This window comes from Ceratotherium simum, chromosome 18 (genome assembly GCF_057802395.1).
Source record: "Ceratotherium simum simum isolate JZ-2026a chromosome 18, ASM5780239v1, whole genome shotgun sequence".
In the NCBI taxonomy this organism is placed as follows: domain Eukaryota; kingdom Metazoa; phylum Chordata; class Mammalia; order Perissodactyla; family Rhinocerotidae; genus Ceratotherium; species Ceratotherium simum.
This window is the reverse complement of record NC_141917.1, coordinates 31,136,683-31,156,682: the sequence shown is the minus strand read 5'-3', so window position 1 is coordinate 31,156,682 and position 20,000 is coordinate 31,136,683.

The following is a 20,000-nucleotide window of genomic DNA, read 5'->3' as shown; positions in this document are numbered from 1 at the left end:
AGTCACCTCTATAAATAAAATCCCAGGTACAATCAAAACACTCTTGCTATCCAAACACTGAGTACTCACTATCAAAACTCAGGAACCAAATAACTTACTGTTCAAACTAGGATCCAAGTAAATTCGATTAGCAAAGGATACTTGTGTTATGTATTCTGAGTCCCTAATATTCTCAAGATCAAAGATGCTGTTGGGGACCAGCAGCTGTTTCCCCAAAGAGATTGCACAAACTAGATAAGCCAACAGAGCTGCAAATGTGTGAAGCCCCGTGCTAGATCTCTCACAAAGATATGTAAGCCTTCAAAAAACATGTAAACTGGTTGTGCAAATGACATTTGACTTCCCCAAATACACGTACTTATTATATCATATATAGTAGTGAAGGAAAATACCAAATGAATGTTACGTACTATCAAAGTTCGGAGTAGCAAGAAAGCATCAATAATACAAATAAAAGTCAATGGAGAATCAAGCATAACAGCTTAAAGAATATTAGAATGTTCTAGGTCCAAGTCCAACTCTGAGGTTCACTCCCACGGTTTTCCTACACACATGGGGAAACCCTCCACTTGGTAGTTATTGGCATTCAGCCCCTTTGCCTCTCAGGCTGCTAGTGCCTCCTTCTTGGAAGCTCTCTCTGACCTGAGGCATCAGCCCCTTAGCTGTGGCTGTTCTTTCAACGGACCATGATGCTGCCCATACTTCCATGAAGCTGTGAGCATGTCTTCATTCCACTGTAGATCTACTTCAACACATCATCTAGTAGCTTCCTGAGTATCCAGCTGATGTATCCTTGAGAGAATTTCTGAGAATACAGTACCAAGGCTGGGCCAATTGACTGTGCCTTGTCATTGGTCATTTGTTCATGTTCACAGGGGCCACCAAGGAAACTGGTCCAGATGTCAGCCAGGGCAACCAGAACTGGGCCAAACTAGCAGTGCTCTGGGTTGGCTTTCATTCTGGACTGCAGATGGAATTTTTGGTGAATACACGGTATGTGATTGGCTTTTCCTCAAGAACTGGAAAGTTATCTGAAGAATTCTCCATTTCCCATTAGATGCTAAAAACATGTTTCCAATTTTGTTTATTTACTTACTTGACTCTTGCACTTGTTTAATGCTTGTTTAGTTGTCCTTTACAAGGCTCATGACAGGAATGTCTGCTTTGACAGGAACCTCCCAGAAGGCAGAGCGTTCTTCATCTGTTACTCCTAAGGTTGCATGCAATGGAATGAGTGTGGGCTTCAGAACCAGATCTACTTGGGTTTGATCGCTCGATCTGCCTCTCACCAGCTGTGTGACATTAAGCAAGTCACACAAACTCCTCTGAGGCTCTTTTCCTTTCAGTACAATGGTAATAGTCATACCTACCTCACAGGGTTGTTGTGCAGATTAAATGAAATAACGTGTAAATCCTTAGCACAGTGCCAGGTACACTGCAAATGCTCAAAAAATATTAAGTTTTCTAGCCTAGCACTAGCTAACAAAAGTTTTTAAGTGCCTACTCTATAAAAACAGGATGCAATGATATGGTTCTTGACCTCAAAGAAATGGTAAACTGATGTTGTTAAGAGAAAGGGTAATGGCTATGATGAAAGTGTATTAGTCAGGATAGATTAGGTTAAGCTGCAGTGACAAATAACTCCAACATCTCAGTGGCTTCAAACAATAAAGATTTACTTCTTGCTCATATTATATGTCCATCATGAGCAGGTGTGAGGCTCTGCTCTACTTCATCCTCATTCAGACACACAGGCTAACAGAGAATGTATACAGAATGTAGCTGGTTGTCTTGGCAGAGGGAATAGGAGATGGAGAGTTGCATTCCAGCTCTTAAATATACTTTAGCACAAAAATTCCATTCACACATCATTGACCAGAAAGAGTTACTCGGCTATCCACAATTTCAAAGGGACAGGAAAGTGTAATTTTCCTCAATGCCCAGAAGTAGAGTGAGTGGAACCATGGATTGGCGAAATTACTCATGTCTTCCACAGAAGATATACAATGTGTGATGAAGTCCTAAAGAAAGGAAAGTCTAAGGTTGCCTCGAGTGTCCAGAAAAGCCTTTGTCAGGGAGGTAACTCTTGTGATGAAACTTTAAAAATGAATTACAACGTGCCAGATAGGCAAAGGAACAAGAGGTGTCCCAGACAGAGGGACTAGCATGCGCAAAGGCTTGGAGGCCTAAGAGAGCATGATGGTCTCTGGGAACAAGTTATTCAGTGTTACCAGGAAAAAAAGGGTGATTTGGGAAGAAGTGGGAACTGTGGTTGGACCAGTGCTAGATCATGTCATGATAAGGAGTTCAGATTTTATCATGCAGATGATGGCGAGAGGGGCAGAAGCATTAAAAAGTCCTGAGCAAGGGAGTGCCAGGATCAGATTCATTTGCTCATCTAGTCAGTCCACAAATATTTATTGAGTGCCTACTAAGAGCAAGGCACTGTTCAAAGAGTTGAGGATATATTGATGAACAAAGATGAAGTTCCTGCCCTCATGGAGGTCAAATGCCAATCTCAGAAAAGGCATTGTGGCAGCAGTATGAGGAATGGATTAGAAGGGGTTGGTTGAGATGAGAAGCAGAGAAACCAGGGAAGAAGTTACTGCAGTGGTATAGATGAGTAATACCATGGGCCTAAACCATATATAGCAACAAGGGTGAAGAGTTGGGGACAGATAAGAGACATTGAAAGAATCAACAGAACTTGGGGACAACGCAATGTAAAGAAGTGGGAGGAGTAAAGAATGACTCTTTGTTTTCCTGCTTGGACAACTAGATGAAAGTCAATGCCATTCACCAAGACTGAGAATTCAGAAGGAAGAACAGGTCAGGAAGAGGTGATGGGTTTTGTCATGGGGGTGTTAACTTTGAGGTGGTGTTTTTCTCACAGGAATTTTGGTGTATCTAGACCTCAAGAGATGGCTATATGCTGAAAAAATATATTTGAGAATAAACAGAAGGGAGCAGAAAACAATGGAGGAGAATCTAGATTGATGGCAAGTGTATATGTCTTCTCCCTCCCAAGACCATGCATGATAATAGAGTATTTAAGAAGATATAAACATACAACAACAAAGTGAACAAGAAAGTAGATAGCACTGAACAACACATTCAACCGAAATGGTTGGAGGAAGGCAAACTGACTTCATAAAGAAGAAGGCTCAACCTAAAGTGTTTGCAAAGGAGCTGACTCATCCTCCAAAGAATATTTAAGAAGAGAAAATACCCTTGGAAATTAAAATTGATAACTAATAAAACAATCAGCCATAAAGGATGATGGTGATGTTGAAGAAATCTCCTAGAAAGTGTATCAAAAGCCCAAGAGATGGAAAATTAGAAAGAAAAGATTAAAGACTTGGATAATCTATCCTGGAGGTCCAACTGCTGACTAATAGGAATTCTAGAAAGAGATTGGAGTGAGATAATGAAAGAAATTATCAAGAAATAATACCCCAAAAATGTCCCAGAGTTGAAGAACAAATTTACGGATTGAAAGGGCACTCCAAGAACATATGCAGTGACCAAAAACAGACCCACATCAAAGCATATAACCAAAAAAATGTCAAAACACTTAGGTCATCAACATAAAACTAAAATCTCCCAGGGAGATAAAAAACATAGTTTATATACAAAGGAATGAGAATCATAATGACATCAGAAAGTAGATCATAGACCTAAACATGAAAGTAAAACAATATAGATTCCAGAAGAATCACAATGAGAATATCTTTGTGATACTGAGGCAAGCAAAAATTTCTTAAACAGAAGACAAAATGCACTAACTATCAAAAAATGAATAAACTGGACTTTAGTAAAATTAAATACACCACTAACAAAAGTGAATAATCAAGTCATAGCCTATGAGAAGATAGTCTCAATACATATATCTGACAAATGACTTGTATCCAGAATATATAAAGAATTATTTCAAATCAATAAAAAAAAGATAAACAAGTTAATTTTTTAAATGGGCAAAAGATTTGAATAGGCACTTCACAAAATAATATATCTAACTGGCTGGTAAATGTATGAAAAAATATTTACCATGATTAGTCATGAGGAAAATGCAAATAACAACTTCAATGAGATATCACTACTCACCCACAAGGATGGCTAAAATTAAAAAGGCTGACAATACCATGTGTTAGGGAAGATATGAAGCAACTGGAGCTCTCATAATTGTGAAAAGTGTGTCATTTACTTTGCAAAACTGTCAAACTGTCTGGTAGTATCTACAACCCTAGTATCTGGCAAATTCCACTCTCAGGTGTTTACTCAAATAAATGTGTGTATCCTCCAAAAGATGCATACAGAATGTTCTTAGCAGCTTCATTCAAAGTAGCCAAAATATGAAAACAACCCAAATGTCCAACAACAGGAGAATGGATAAATCGTAGAAAGCTACATAGTATAAAAACAAATGAACAGCTAACACACACAACTCCATGGATGAATCTCTTAGACATTTTATTGAGCACAAGAAGCCAGGCACAAAAGAGTACTGTGTGACTCCATATATGAAGTTCAAAAATAAGTAAAGCTAATCTATGGTGATAAAAGTCAGATAAGTGGTTATCTCTAGGGCAGAGGCGAGGCGGTATTGAGAGGGAACAGACACAAGGGACCTTCTGGGTTGGTGATTTGAATGAAGTTAGATACATCTGTAAAATGAGGTAAATATATCTGCAAAAATCCTTCAGGCTATACATTTAATATTTATTACTTAACATTTTGAGAAGACATGACATTTTATAAGATTATGCCTGTTTTAACAAATATATGCCTATTGACAAACGCAACACAGGAATGTAAAAGACCACAAAGGAATACTTTCAAAATTCTGAGAGAAATGGCTTTGAATCTCGAATTCCAGACCCATCCTAACTTCCAATCTAATGTGAGTAGAAATTAAAGACATTTTCAGATGAGCAAGGACTTAAAACATTTTAACTCACATGCACTCTTTCTTTGGAAGCTTCCAGAAGCTTTCTGCACCAAACACAGGAATACCCAGTGGATCCAGATAATAAGGGGTCTGATCAGAGCAGGAGGAGAGAAGGCTATGGTGGAAGGTATTCAGGAAAATGAAAAGGAGAGAATTGAAATGTAACCAGGTATAATTGAACATTTAGGAAAAACTGATAGGTTTGTGACAGATATAATGCAGCATTCAGAAAAAAAAAGATGAATAGCTATATTGAAGAATCTGCAAGTGAGAATTAGAGGCAATTGTTGACTCTCAGAGAAATAAAAGTGATAATAGAAAGTAAATATTATCATAGTCTTCTACTTGGGTCTAAAATGAATAATATTAATATAGTTGTAATATTATAAATGCTGATAATTTAACAAAAAAGTGTAACTATCTTAGGGGGATCAGGGAGGGAAGTACCGGGAGATGCAAGAGAGTTAAATCCTCATCTGCATTAAAGAGATTTGTTAATTTCAGACGTTGTCTGTAATTGATAAATGAAGAACTAGCAATATAAAATATTATGGAAATAAGAGACGCTATCAAAAGAAACAGCCCAAAGAATTTTAAAAATCATCTCCACAGGGTAGAAATGGACATAGGATAAGAGCAGATGGTGTAAGAGGCTAGTTTTTTGCATTTTAAGTCTTCCAGAACAATTTTTTAATAGAATTTTTAAGAAACAGAAAATATAGACATATATAAGATTATGCAGGGAGGAAAAGAAGAATGAGAAGCAAAGGATCCTAAGAATTCTGAGAAATATCAACACTTAAAAGGAAGGGGAGCCTGCAAAAAGACTGGGAAGGCAACACCAAAGAGGTAGGAGGAGAACCAGAATAAAGTGTTCCATGGAAACCAGAGGGGGAGGAGTTAACTGAGCTCTTACCTGCTGTGTAGTCAAATGTAGGTTGAGACTTTCCTGTGTGTGCGCGCGCGCGCGTGTGTGTGTGTGTGTGTGTGAGATCAGCCCTGAGCTAACATCCATACCAATCCTCCTCTTTTTGCTGAGGAAGGCTGGTCCTGGGCTAACATCTGTGCCCATCTTCCTCCACCACCGCCACAGCATGGCCTGACAAGCGGTGCATGGGTGCGCGCCAGGGATCTCAACCCGGGCCGCCAGCAGCAGCGCGTGCACACTTAACCTCTACGCCACGGGGTGGCCCTGGTTGAGACTTTTATTGAGGAACTACACGTGCTTATATCCATTTATAATTATCCTTTTCACAGGCAGGCCAAGACCTAATAGTGGCTCTGGAATTATTAGATACAGAGCAGCAGCTTTTGTTGTTGCTCTGTCACAGTAGGTAAGTACATACCTGGCCCTAGGAAAGTTGCTTGAGCCATCAAATTCTCTCAGAAATTGTTTGACTGCTCCGCATCCCTTCCTGACCCCTTGCCTCTCCGTCTGCCTGACCTCACCTGCCCTGAAGGCCATGATCTTGGGCTCCTGTTTCAAGAGTAGGATTCTGGGACTCTCCTTCCCTGGCTCTCTGTGGCTTCCATTCAGATATCCTAATGCTTACTTCATCCTGAGACTCTGTCCTTTGCCTCTTGGACTGGATCTGACACTTGCTAGGTACCTGTCTAGGTGCCCCCATCTGCTCCTGGAGTTTATAAGGCTTGCTGCCCCCACCTCCTGCAACACATGAGAGGCATAGGTCACAAGGCAGATAGAGCTTCACTTTTCCTGAGATAACACCAGCCCAACACTCAGAGGACTTTTCAATGAGCATTCTCTAGTTAAACTGCTTTATATTTAGATACTATGGCCATGGGTTCTTTATAAATACATTAATTGTCTAATTGAAATAAAAGGTATTAATTCTTTACATTAGGAAGGAAAGTGGTAAGGGAGGCCATAACAGTACTTCCAGGCTGACAATTAAATGACTTAGAAAGTTCTAGAAGTATGGGAAGAAAGTAAAGGACACTCAAGAAAAATGTTATCACATAGCACTTATGAAATGAAAGATATACCAAAGACATGTGTGGATGATCCAACCCCATAGACAACTTGAACAGATAAGTAATGATCTTCAAGAAGCAGATTGAATGGGGAGAGCCACTGATTATCAAGGGAAGCTGGTTAAACGTAGGCAAGTTGAGATGTTATTACAATCATAATGATATTTATTGAGTGCATGCTGTATGTTGGGCTGTAAACACTTTACCTATATTAGCTCACTTAATCCCCACAAAAACAGCTAGGTCAATATTACTATTGTTATTATTACCATTTTACAGATGAGGAAACTGAGGCAAGGAGAGGATACATAATTTGTCCCAAGTTCCATAGCTGAGAGAGCTGAGGTTTAAACCCAAGTAGTAATGGTCCGGAAATGCCCTCACAAGCTTAAACTGTACGGTGAGGAACACAGATCACATGCTCTGGATGTATTTCCAGAGCTTTCTGGGAAGCAATCCAGCCTCTGTAAGGACCATATTATAGAGCCTATAACAGAGGAAATAGGAGCATACTGTGGAAGTGAACCCATACACAGGTTCCCAGCTCCTATGGAGGGTGAAATCCTGACAGGAAATTCTGTAGCCAGGCATACAAGTATAGACATGGCTACTGAGTAAGACTTGTGAAAGTCTAACTCTTACCGCAACTGTGAGCACAGAACAAGTTTAGCAAAACTTTCCACACCACAGCAGACAGAGCCTTGGGTTTTCAATATCGACATTCTGAAAGGTTACTTATCCCAACATAAGTTGTAGCCTTGAAAAGTCCAGTGGTATAACATTCAGGAAGAAAATTTGTAAAATAAATTCCAGCAAATTGAGCCTGACATTTAGGGGGCTTTGTACTGATTTTTAAGGAAAATTCTTAACACAAAAACCTGAAGGGGATAAGAAGAGGACTTCCCAAGATGTGCCACTTCAGCATGTGGAATATTTTGAGCTAAAGGCAATGGAGACCCTGAGGGCTCAAGAGAAACTTTTCACTTTCCCTTAAAGAATTTAAATTGGAGGCCTTGCCCATAATAAGACTTATTACCAGAAATAAATTTTTATGACCTATCTGTATGGCAGGACAAACATCTAACTACTGAACATCTCCACTTCTTATCATCCTGTGAATTACCCTCCTCCCCTCAGATGCCCCAGGCCCCTATCCGATTCCTTGGCTCAAGACAGCGTAAATATCTCATTTTACATTTCTGTCTCTGAACCTGTCATGTACATGGAGGTCTTTGAGCCTCTCGTGTATGTGGAGTCTTTGACTCTTTCATGTATATGGGGTTCCCATATGTACCAAATTAAATTTGATTTTCTCCTGTTAATCTGTCTCATGTCATTTTAATTCTTAGACTGGCCAGAAGAATCTAGAAGGGTAGAGGAAAATTTCTTCCTCCTCCACAGTTGGCATAGCCGGCAGAATAAACTTCCCCGACTGGACTGTGCTCCCCTCAAATCTGCTGCAGCTGAGAGATCCTGAGACATCTGACAAGCACCAGCAGAAGGCGCTTAGATCATAGCTTAGGGAACCTCACTCTATTCTTTTCAAAGTGGGCGGGGGGACACGTGACTCCTTATGTTTGGAATGGCTGTTTAAAAATAGCGTGCCTCATAGATACTGCCTTTATTTTCTTAGGCTAACTCTGGGAGTGAACATTTTGGATCTTGTGAGGGCTACATCCTTTGTACTCTCCTGTGGAGATGCCTCTTGCATCCATGATTAAGCCGTAAAAAGGCTTATTGGTTTGAGTTGCTATTAAGAGCCTCCTTGTCAATGACCAGACAATGGACCCTTTAAATTGGAAAAACTTCCAAATTAGAAAAACAAATGTTTAGAGATGTCTCATATTGGTATAATGGCTAGCCATTAAGACTCCCTTAATAAGATGGAAGGACAGAAATTAGAACAAAAATCAAAGTCCACTCAGACCCCTTCTTATTTGCCTTCAGACATTTGCAGATACTGTAAAAAAAAAAAAATCAGAACATCGGAATTAGGATTGTCTAGCACTTAAGACGAAAAGGAGAAAAAAAATAATAAAACAGCTAGACTAAAGGACTCCTTAACGAGATAAAAGAATAAAAATTTAGGGGCCAGCCTGGTGGCGCAAGCGATTAAGTGCGCGCACTCCACTGTGGCGGCCCGGGGTTCGCCGGTTCAGATCCCGGGTGCGCACTGACGCACTGCTTGTTAAGCCATGCTGTGGCGGCGTCCCATATCAAGTAGAGGAAGATGGGCACAGATGTGAGCTCAGGGCCAGTCTTCCTCAGAAAAAAGAGGAGGATTGGCATCGGATGTTAGCTCAGGGTTGATCTTCCTCACAAAAAAAAAAAAAAAGAAGAATGAAAATTTAGACTTAAAACAAAAATCCAACGTAAAACCTCCTTCTTAAAATCGAGCGCTGTTTTAGATTCCCTTTTCCTACGAGATTTGCAGAGAGCACTCCAGCCTAATCTCTAAGAGTATACAGGTTACTCATGTGAATGCTGAAAGCCAGAAAATGAATTTAGCAGAAGCACCTGGGACAGGCAGTAGGGCTCACTTTGCTGGAGTCTATAATCAGGCTCTGCCAGCTTCAGGCCTTCCTGTGCAATATCCTTTGTGGACATATCCCAAAATCCCCTCCCAAGGAATTCATATCCCCTGGACAACAGCCCTTTTACCTCCATTCAATGGCCGTTCTGTAATGCCTAGTCAAGAGAGGAAAATAAAATTTCACATTGTCCTTCCTTTCCAAATCCAGACCCATTGGCTACTGACTCTTTCTCTCCCAGGGATAGCTATTGCCTTCTGGCTTATCCTGTTTTGTGTCTTAAGGGCTTGGCTTGGCTTTCTGCCTGCTTGGGATAGGCAAGCTATTGGTTCTTCCTTTTGGCTATCTTTGGTTAGTGACTCTGGATCTTGGGACAGTAGTAACCTTTGAGGATGTCTCTTGGGTCCATGGAGTTGTTTAATACTGCCAGAAATATTTACTGTTTGTCCCCGCTAAAAATTGGCAAGACGTTTAAAGGAATTTTTTAGTAGCTGTATTGTCAAAAGTTGGTCAGAAATTGGAAGCTGATATTCAGAGCCTGATAGGAATTTTTTGTAGGCCTTCTTCCCTAAGTTAAAATAAAACTATGTACCCAGAGGGAAAGAAGCAAATTAGGGATAATGTAGTTGAACAGGTAGATCAACCTACAATGTCATTTAAGTTACAACAGCAACTGTCCTTATCTTTCAAATCTTTGAAAAACTGAAAATGCAACTCTAGAGGCAGTTCAGATTCCACACATTTCCTTTCACCAATCCCCAAAACCTCCCCTATTTATCTCAAAAGGCTTGTAACCTCTTCAAGAACTCTTATCTAGACCATCCCCAATTCCTAAGACTGAAGGACACAAAAAAAGAAAAAAAGAAGTAAATGGCTGTAGAAGCACCCTTGCCCAAAGTCTAGCATCTTAAGTGCCTTCTCCGCAAATATTAGTAGAAAAAAGCTTTAGCTATCTAAGTAACCTTAATTTATTCCATCTCCAGAAACACAGTTTGGATCCAACTGTTGTTTTAAAAACTACTGAGTTTTGCATTATCATACCCATCTCACGGCTAAAATTTTTAAATGAAAATTATCTAAGATCTCTACTTGTGTCTGTCTATGTATCTATGTATGTTATATATATGTGGTATTTTTCTACCTCCAAATGGTATTAGCAAAATTAATTTCTAAAAGAGCTCTATTTAATTGGCTTAAAATAAGAGCTTATATAAATTATTTCTAAATGTAATAGAAACTAACCCAAATGTTTTTCAAGTTAACATGATATAAAATAATCTTTGGTAAATAAAAGCTTGTTTAAGTTTGTTGGTTTGATTAAAATAGGCATATCTTCAGAGTTATCAGCATTGGCTATAATACAGACATGCAACTTTTACTCTACCTGGGTTATTAATTAGATAAGTTCATGTTATCTCTGTTACAAAATTTGTCAGCAAAAAATAAAATGATGGGGCCAGCCCAGTGGCATAGTGGTTAAGTGTGCGTGCTGCGCTTTTGCAGCCTGGGGTTTGCAGGTTTGGATCCCAGGCACAGACCTACACACCACTCATCAAGCCATGCTGTGGCAGCGTCCCACATGCAAAATGGAGGAAGGGTAGCACAGATGTTAGCTCAAGGACAATCTTCCTCAAGCAAAAAGAGGAAGATTGGCAACAGATGTTAGCTCAGGGCCAATCTTCCTCACCAAAATAAATACATAAACAAATAAAATAAGATAAAATAAAAATAAAGAAAATAAAATGATAGCTTTCTGCTTTAAAATCTCATGAAATTTTCCTGAATAATCTAAGTATGATTGTTAAGAACAAATGAATTATACAGATGTTAATGAAATAAGAATTTTTAGGTGCAATAATTATATTTTATGGAATGTGTACTTGAAAATAGCTTCCAAATCTTTTTGGTAACTTGAAACCTTAGAGTTTTGCTAAGTTAAATGATGAGAAGTCATTGAATATCTAGATCATTTCCAAATAAGATAAAATACTAAAACATTAATTGCTGCACAAATCTAAGTTTACCTACCTTTGACCACTTATTACAGAGAAACTAAAAGATAAATTTGGGTCTGTTAGCAAATCTTGTGCTTTATTGAAAGACTGTACTATGAAGAAGTGTACGCTTCTAGAAATTATGAAATGAACTTATAAATTTGCCAAACTAAAAAATGCTGGTATGGCAGACAGTTCACAATTGCTCACTTCTTAGTTTTTACTAGAAATTAAGATTTCTGAAGGTTAGAAATTCTAAGTAATATATGTAATTAAAACTACTAAGATAATAAACATCTTAGTATAAAATGTGTGTTTCTGTAAAAAAGAGGAGGGAAGCATAGGACAAAATCTGAATGTAAAAAATAATATTATAGAAGCTTTATGGAAAAGGAACCCTGAGAAAAGAGTTTTATGCATAGTCAAGCTGGTTAAGATTGGAATTAATTTAATTAAGTAAATGAGTTTTAATATCAACAGTAAGCTGGTTCAAAATTAGAATTTGGTTTTCTCTCTGTTAAAAGGACAAGGTTTTCTTGGCCTGTTAGTATGCTCTTGATAAAGAGATTATGAAAGATTTTTCTTTATCTTTGAGTAGTCTGCTCAAAAGGCAGGGATTTTATGTTTTATTAAAATAATTTCCTGTGTTGTTTTTATCAGGTCTCTAATTACAAGAACTAAAGTTTTTCTTAAAACCATTTAACTTTCTGTATTTGCCTAAAAGTCTTTAATTGTCACTATAGTTAAATGGATAACTAAGCATTTTTCACAGTGCTCTATGATCCTGTTTTTGAAAAGTGTTTTAAACTTTTTGATATCTTTGACAATCTTCCCCAAATCAAATTCTATATGAAATCTTTTTGACCTCTAGCTTACTTTGGAATTTTTCAGAGAATCCCTGAAACATCTCAAAGGATTTGTTCTCTCTCCTTATAAAAAGAGGGATATTAAACTAATTAGGCTTATTTACTATGTTAAATTACATGAGAAGCATTGTCAAATAAGAACTAACATTAAGCCTCTTTATGTTGTGTCTGTATAGGCATATATTAGAAGTGTTCAAGAAATTGTGTGAAATTCCTGGAAATCTGGTGTGTTCTGGCGTAAAATGTTACCTGTCATTAAAATTGAGGCTCACGCTAAAAGAACTGAATCTGAGTGTCAATAAAACACCCTAGCTGACTTTCACGGAAGGGCAACAACAGAATCTGTAAAGATTATGACACATGGAGATGAAGTCCATTCTGCTTCTGCCAACACTGACTCTTCATTGCCAGACTTTTGCCATCTTGATATCCTTGTAACATGGTAACAGTCTTCTCTTGAATCAGAGAAATTAAAATGAGTAAACAATGGCTATAAATTAAACAAACAGTCGGGGTTATGGGAAACCCAAGACTGCCACTTCGTTCTTCCCAGCTCCCTGGCAAACCCCATTTTTCAGTTTTTTGCATTCCTTCACCCACCATAGGAAGAATTATTTTCGTCCCCCGAGGCCTCGGACCTCCTCCTTCTGGATTTCTTGAGCACCTGCAGCTAAACTTCATTCAACTGCTACCTAGTATGGCTTATCAATATGTTCTTGTTATTGCATGTATGTTTTCTGGGTGGGTTGAAGTCTTCACTTACTACAAGGCTAATGCTCTCACAATGGCAAAGAAACTGTTATAGAGTGGTTTCTCACCTGGGGTACACCTTCCATAATCTCCAATGATCAAGGTACCCACTTCACTGGGTAAATCGTACAAGCCTTAATGAAAACCTTACAAACTTCTTAAAATTATCATTGTCCCTGTCACCCTCAATCATCAGGCAGGGTCTACAAAACTAATGGAAAAACTGGACTCGAGCAGAACAAATGTTAATTACACAGGACTGAATGAACTGATAAATATGATTATAATTCTTAAGACTCTGAAATATTACTGTTTTTATAATCCTTTGTTTTCCAGATACAAGGATTTTTCTTTCTCCTAAGCTAACTATGACTACAGCAATTGGTAAATTATACCTTTGTAAACATAATTGAACCATTTATCTTTTTCTCCCTACCTGATCGCTCCAGAATTCAGAAATTTAGTGAGCATTCTTATTTTCACAGCAATATAGTTATTTGCATAAGTTCAATAAGAATCTATTCTCCTTGTAACAGGACACAATTGGAAACTGGTTATATTACCAAGGCTGTCGCTGGAATGTCATACTTGAGAGAGAATGTGCATAGACTCAGGTATGCCCAGACAGCTTTAAGAAACTAAGATTGACTATGAAGCCAAAAAAGCCCCTTGGAAATGTTGGCCTGGTACCTTGCTTATAGGGTTCCCAGGAGCCTTACCAGGTGAGTAAGAAAAGTCACTTCCTGGCGGGTGCAGGAACCTCAGGATATTTTGAGAACCTCGAGAAGGGAGAAATTCATCCAAATCTATAGGTATTGCAGGTGAGTCTGATGGCAGGTCTTTGGCTTCGTTTCCTGGTCTCAAGGGGCCTTTAAGAGTTCAATCTGGAGATTCCTTACAAAAGGTTCCAGCAAAGCAGATTTAAAAGAGCCTATATGATGAATCGCTATTCTTGCTGCACTTAGGAAAATAACAGGCCAACTTTCTTGAAACTAGACTTATTTTACAGACAAATTAGTTTTACTGTGATTATCTTTTATAAAACCGGGGGTGATTTTAGAGAGAAAAATTATGTTTCAATAAAACTGTAATACACCTTTGTGGATATTAGAGTCTAGCTTCTCATTGTCTTTAAGGTTTATTACCTGTAAACTGGACTGGATCCTGAATTCTAGTCTCCTCCAATATCTGGCCACAATCCTCCAAATGAAGGTATCCCATTTTTTCCCACCTTTTGGTTTGGAACCATTAAGAACTAAAACTGCCCTTTTTCCTGAAGCCCTGCAAACTGAAGCTGAACAACTTGATATAAATTTCAGATAAATCACCACAATGGCTTAAGTATGGACAATCTTTACACTTGTTGTTGTACAGGACACTCAGAGAGATCATCAGAGACATTCAAATTGCAAAGTAGGAAAATCTGTCAGATTGCTACTGCTGGCCCTCACTCCATCTGAAAGTGCTTCAAGACGGACATCTAGAAATATTCTTAACTGGCTACCCTCAGAACTCAGAAACTGGGACTATAGTTTACTCCAATCATTAGCCATTGTTTTGTTTTGTTTTGTTTTTTTGTTTCCCTAAAAATGCCTCTTATTAAATACCTGATTGCTTGCAGGTTAGGCCTAAATTTGGGAGTCCACCTGTATCACCACCTCCTGAAATGAGATACAATTGTTTGACTGAACTGACCTGTTCTCAGAACTAAAAGACTGGTTCAATGAGACAGAGCAATCTACCAACCCAACTTACGGAATGTGAAACTTATCATGAAGTTTCAAAGGCAGGACTGAAGGGGTTCAGAACAGGCCTCCCCAAGATGTGCCACTTCAGCATGTGGAATATTTTGAGCTAAAGGTGTAAAAGACCCTGTGGGCTCAAGAGAAACTTTTACCTTTCCCTTAAAGAATTTAAATTAGGGGTCTTGCCCATAATAAGAGGTACTACCAGAAATAAATTTTTATGACCTATCTGCATGGCGGGCAAATATCTAATTACTAAACATATCCTCTTCTTATCATCCTGGGAATTACCCTCCTCCCCTCTGATGCCCCAGGTCCCTATCCCATTCCTTGGCTCAAGATGGCATAAATAATTCATTTTAACTTTCTATCTCTGAACCTCTCGTGTACATGGGGACTCTGAACTTCCCATGTATGTGGGGTCTCTGACTCTCTCATGTATGTGGAGTTCCTGTACATATGATATTAAATTTGATTTTCTCCTGTTGATCTGTCTCATGTCAATTTAATTCTTAGACCAGCCAGAAGAACCTGGAAGGGTAGAGAAAAATTTCTTCCTCTCCCACATACCCAAATCTAAGGATGCAATTCTATAGCTAAATTTTACTCCAAGGGCAAAGAGTTTTCCAGGTGAAGCCAAATGCATCCTTAGATAATTCAGAGAAACAATTCACATAAAAAGAACTGCAAGCTTTATTGAAAAGGCCTCCTGTTGTTTGTTCAGCAACAGCATGAGAGTCCTCATCCCAAATTGTTCTCAAATCCTGATTTGTTTGAAAATCAATCCAAATGTCTCTTCACCAGCCCCATTCCCTTCTAGTAAATTTTATTAAGCAATAAATTCACATCAAACACTATTCATTGGGAAACTTCAGAATAAACTAGTCAAATTCACTATACAGTGAACACCCCAAAGAAATCAACATTCCTCTTTCACGTTTTTTCATAGGGAGAGCCACTGAGATCTTCCCCACATCCCCACACTGGGGCATGACTCCCAGGAAGGGGTCTTGGCACAGATAAGGAGTGAAAAGCTTGCAGAGCTGAGACTTCTGCATTAAAAAGCCATGTGGCTCCAGCCATGTTCTAAACGTTCTTAGCTCAAGACCTGTAGTTAAGTCTAGACTTTATAGCTGACTCCTGAAGGCACTCAGCTGCAAGCTTTCTTGCCAAAGGCACAAAGCAGTAAGCTCAAGGTGCTTCCTGGCCCTGACTCAGCCAGTGTGGAAGAACTCCCTGTTGACAGTGGTGCAGGAGCAGCTCTGAGCCTTCTCTAAGAGAGTTCTGAAAAGTATTATCCTACCAAAGGGGATGAAAGTTTCTTTGAAAGCCTTTCTCCTAGCCTGCTCAGAGACAAAGACAAAAACCATAACACATGGGAAGGACCAATGTCCCACACACTGCTGACTGATATTATCTGAGTGTTCTGCTTTTGAAAACATTTTGCTTATAAAAGAGAAACATGTTCCCATCACTAAGTGTCCCTGGAACAAGTCATCTGCTTTCATGGTCTCAAGGACCTCATCTGTAAAATGAAGAGTTGAATTAAACTGCTTGTTGAGGCCCCATTATGTCTGGTAATGACAACTGTCAGAAGTTGTTAAATATTGACAATTTCATATGGTTTGATATATACACCCACACTCACTGTGCATACTCTCTCACAAACATTTACTCACTCATTCAATAAATATTTATTCCCTGCTAGGAGGAAAATTTTGCAAATCATATATCCAATTATGGGGTTAATATTCAAAATATACAAAGAACTCATACAACTCAACAACAAAAAAACAAACAACCCAATCAAAAAATGGGCAGAGGATGTGAACAAACATTTTTCCAAAGAAGAGATACAAACAGGCAACAGGTAGATGAAAAGACCTTCAACATCGCTAATTATTAGGGAAATACAAATCAAAACTACAATGAGATTTCACCTCACACTCCTCAGAATGGCTATTATTAAAAAGACAAGAAATAACAAGTGTTGGAGAGGCTGTGGAGAAAAATAAACCCTCATACACTGCTGTGGGAATGTAAATTGGTACAGCCACTATGGAAAACAGTATAGAGATTTCTCAAAAAATTAAAAATAGAAATGTCATATGATCCAGCTATTCCACTTCTCAGTATTTATCCAAAGAACATGAAAATACTAATTTGAAAAGATATATGCATCCCTACGTTCATTGCACCATTATTCACAATAGCCAAGATTTGGAAGCAACCTAAATGCCCATCAACAGATGAATGGATAAAGAAGATGTGGTATATATATACAATGGAATACTACTCAGCCATAAAAAAGATGAAATCTTGCCTTTTGTGACTACATGGATGGACCTTGAGGGTATTGTGCTAAGCAAAATAAGTCAGACAGAAAAAGACAATTACCATATGACTTCATTCATATGACCACATGTGAAAGATAAACAGACAAACAAACACATAAAAATGGAGAATAGATTGGTGGTTACTAGAGGGGTAGGGAGTAGGGGGTGGGTGAAAAGTGTAAAGGGGCACATATATATGGTGAAAGATGGAAACTAGACTCTTGGTAGTGAACACAATGCAGTCTACACAGAAATTGAAATATAGTGATGTACACCTGAAATTTATATAATGTTATAAACCAATATGACCTCAATAAAATAAATTTTAAAAAATAGGGCCAGCCCCATGGCTTAGCGGTTAAGTGTGCGCGCTCTGCTACTGGCGGCCCGGGTTCGGATCCCGGGCGCGCACCGACGCACCGCTTCTCTGGCCATGCTGAGGCCACGTCCCACATACAGCAACTAGAAGGATGTGCAGCTATGACATACAACTATCTACCGGGGCTTTGGGGGAAAAATAAATAAATAAAATTATTAAAAAAAAATATATATATATATATACGTGTTGCCTGCTAGATGCCAAGCACTCTTCTAGAGGCTGAGGATATAACAACAAACAACACAGACAGAGCCCTGTTTACTTGGAGCTTACTATCTAGGAGTGGCTGAAAGCAAAATAATACACAAATACATGTCAGGTAGTAATAACTGCTATGGAGAAAAATAAAGAGGCTATCAGAGTTGGGTAAGATGTTCTATTTGATATATGATCAGGAAAGGCCCCTCTGAATGAGGTGACATTTGGGCAGAGCTCTAAAAGATATATGGTAAGGGAGCGAGCTATTGGATATTTGCAGCAAGGAGGTTCCAGGCAGAAGCAACAGTATGTGCAAAGGACCTGAGAGGGAACCATCTTGACCTATTCAACATTCAAAGAACTACAAGGAAATTAGCATGCATGAGAGAGAGAATGATCAAGGGGGAGAGTGGAAGGAGATGAAGTCAGAAAGATCGTCAAGGTCTGGCAAAGCCTTGATTTTATTCTGAGTGAGATGGGAAACCAGTGGTGTGTTTTGAACTTTGGAATGGCATAATCTGACATACGTGCTTAAAAGATTATTCTCACTGCTGTATGTGGCAAACAGACTTAGCAGGACAAGGGTCTCCCTCTGACCAGGGAGACCAGTTAGGAGGCCATTGCAATAATCTAGATGAGGAATGTTGGTGGCTTGCACCAGGTGAAGCTGATAAGAACTGGATATATTTTGAAGGTATAGTCAATAGGATTTGCTAATGTACAGTATGGAGAGTGTGGGAGAAAGAGAAGAGTCAAAGATGACTCCCAGATTTTTCACTTAAATAAATGAAATGATTGAGCGTCCATTTACTGAACTGGGAAATACTATGGAAGGAACTTATCTGAGGTGGCGGAAGACAGAAATCTGGATGTTTAATTTTAGACATGAGAAGTTTGAGATGACTTTTAGATAACTTATGAAAGTGTGATATTAATGCCACAGTCTTCCAAAATCTTCTTTGGAGAATGATTTAAAATATAATCCCTAATGATATCGCTCACATCTTCTGCTTGGGAACTGTCCAGAGAACACCTGTGACCAGTGGTGTACTGGTAAATGTTTAATAAACTGTTCTCCAGGGGGAAAACATTCCCTAATTTGTCTCATTTGCTGATTTCCATGGTGCAAATACTCTCACCGTGGCCAATTTCAAGCTACCAATGTGAAGTCAGCAACTGCGGAGAGGGGACGAGATGCGTACGATTGGCTCTCCCACACAAGTAAGAGCAGCAGGCTCCAGTGCCCACTGCAATGACCTCTTCCGCAAGCCCCCTCACACTCTCCGCAGAAGAGAGAGAAAGAGGGGCAGCAGGAACAATTTTAGACGACGAGGTGATGGCCTTACGTAGTTATCCTTTAAATACCTTTGCAGGGAGTTTGAAAAAACAGGTTGCGAGAAAGGCTGAGGCATTTGTATTATAAACAGCTGCCTTGTTGTTGTAACAAACTGATCCAAGATCTGACATTAATCATCTCTAATGTAAAACAAATTTACTCTCAAATTTCAATGGGGGGTAGGGCAGGACGGGGAAAGAAGGGGTCCCTGGTCCCACTGATGGTCCTCCAAGTCGTTTTTGAAAGGAAGGAAAGAGCCATCCTCAATATTTGTTTCTAGTTTCCGAGCCCAGATTCCCTGTCTGAATCAGTCAGGGAATACCAGATCACTTGCAAATTTGGGGTGAGAAAAAAAATTGCTCTAGGCTGTAACCTGCTCCTGGAGAGAACCATTTTCTCAGGCCAATGAATGACATTAGGTTTGTGTTAGCAAACTGTTGTCCAGTTGGCAAATTAAAGATTCTTAGGAAAAGCTTTTTTTCCTTCTCCACCCTAGAACACGGGGTCTTAACCTTCTTTGCATTTTTAGAATCAGCTGGGGAAATTTTTTAGGTGGGGGGGCACACTCAGAGAATCAGGTCCAATTGGTTGGTGAGACCTGGGTGTGAGTTTTTGTTTTTCGGGGGTTTTTTGGTGAGGAAGATTGGCCCTGAGCTAACATCTGTTGCCAATCCTCCTCTTTTTGCTTGAGGAAGATTGTCGCTGAGCTAACATTTGTGGTAATCTTGCTCTATTTTGTAGGATGCCGCCACAGCATGGCTTGATGATGCAGGTCTGCGCCCAGGATCCGAACCCACAAACCCTGGGCCGCTGAAGCGGAGCGGACGAACTTAACCACTACTCCGTTGGACCGGCCCCTGGGTGTGTGTGTGTTTTTTAGATGCTCCCCATGTGTAGCCAGGGCTGCAAACCACTGCACTAG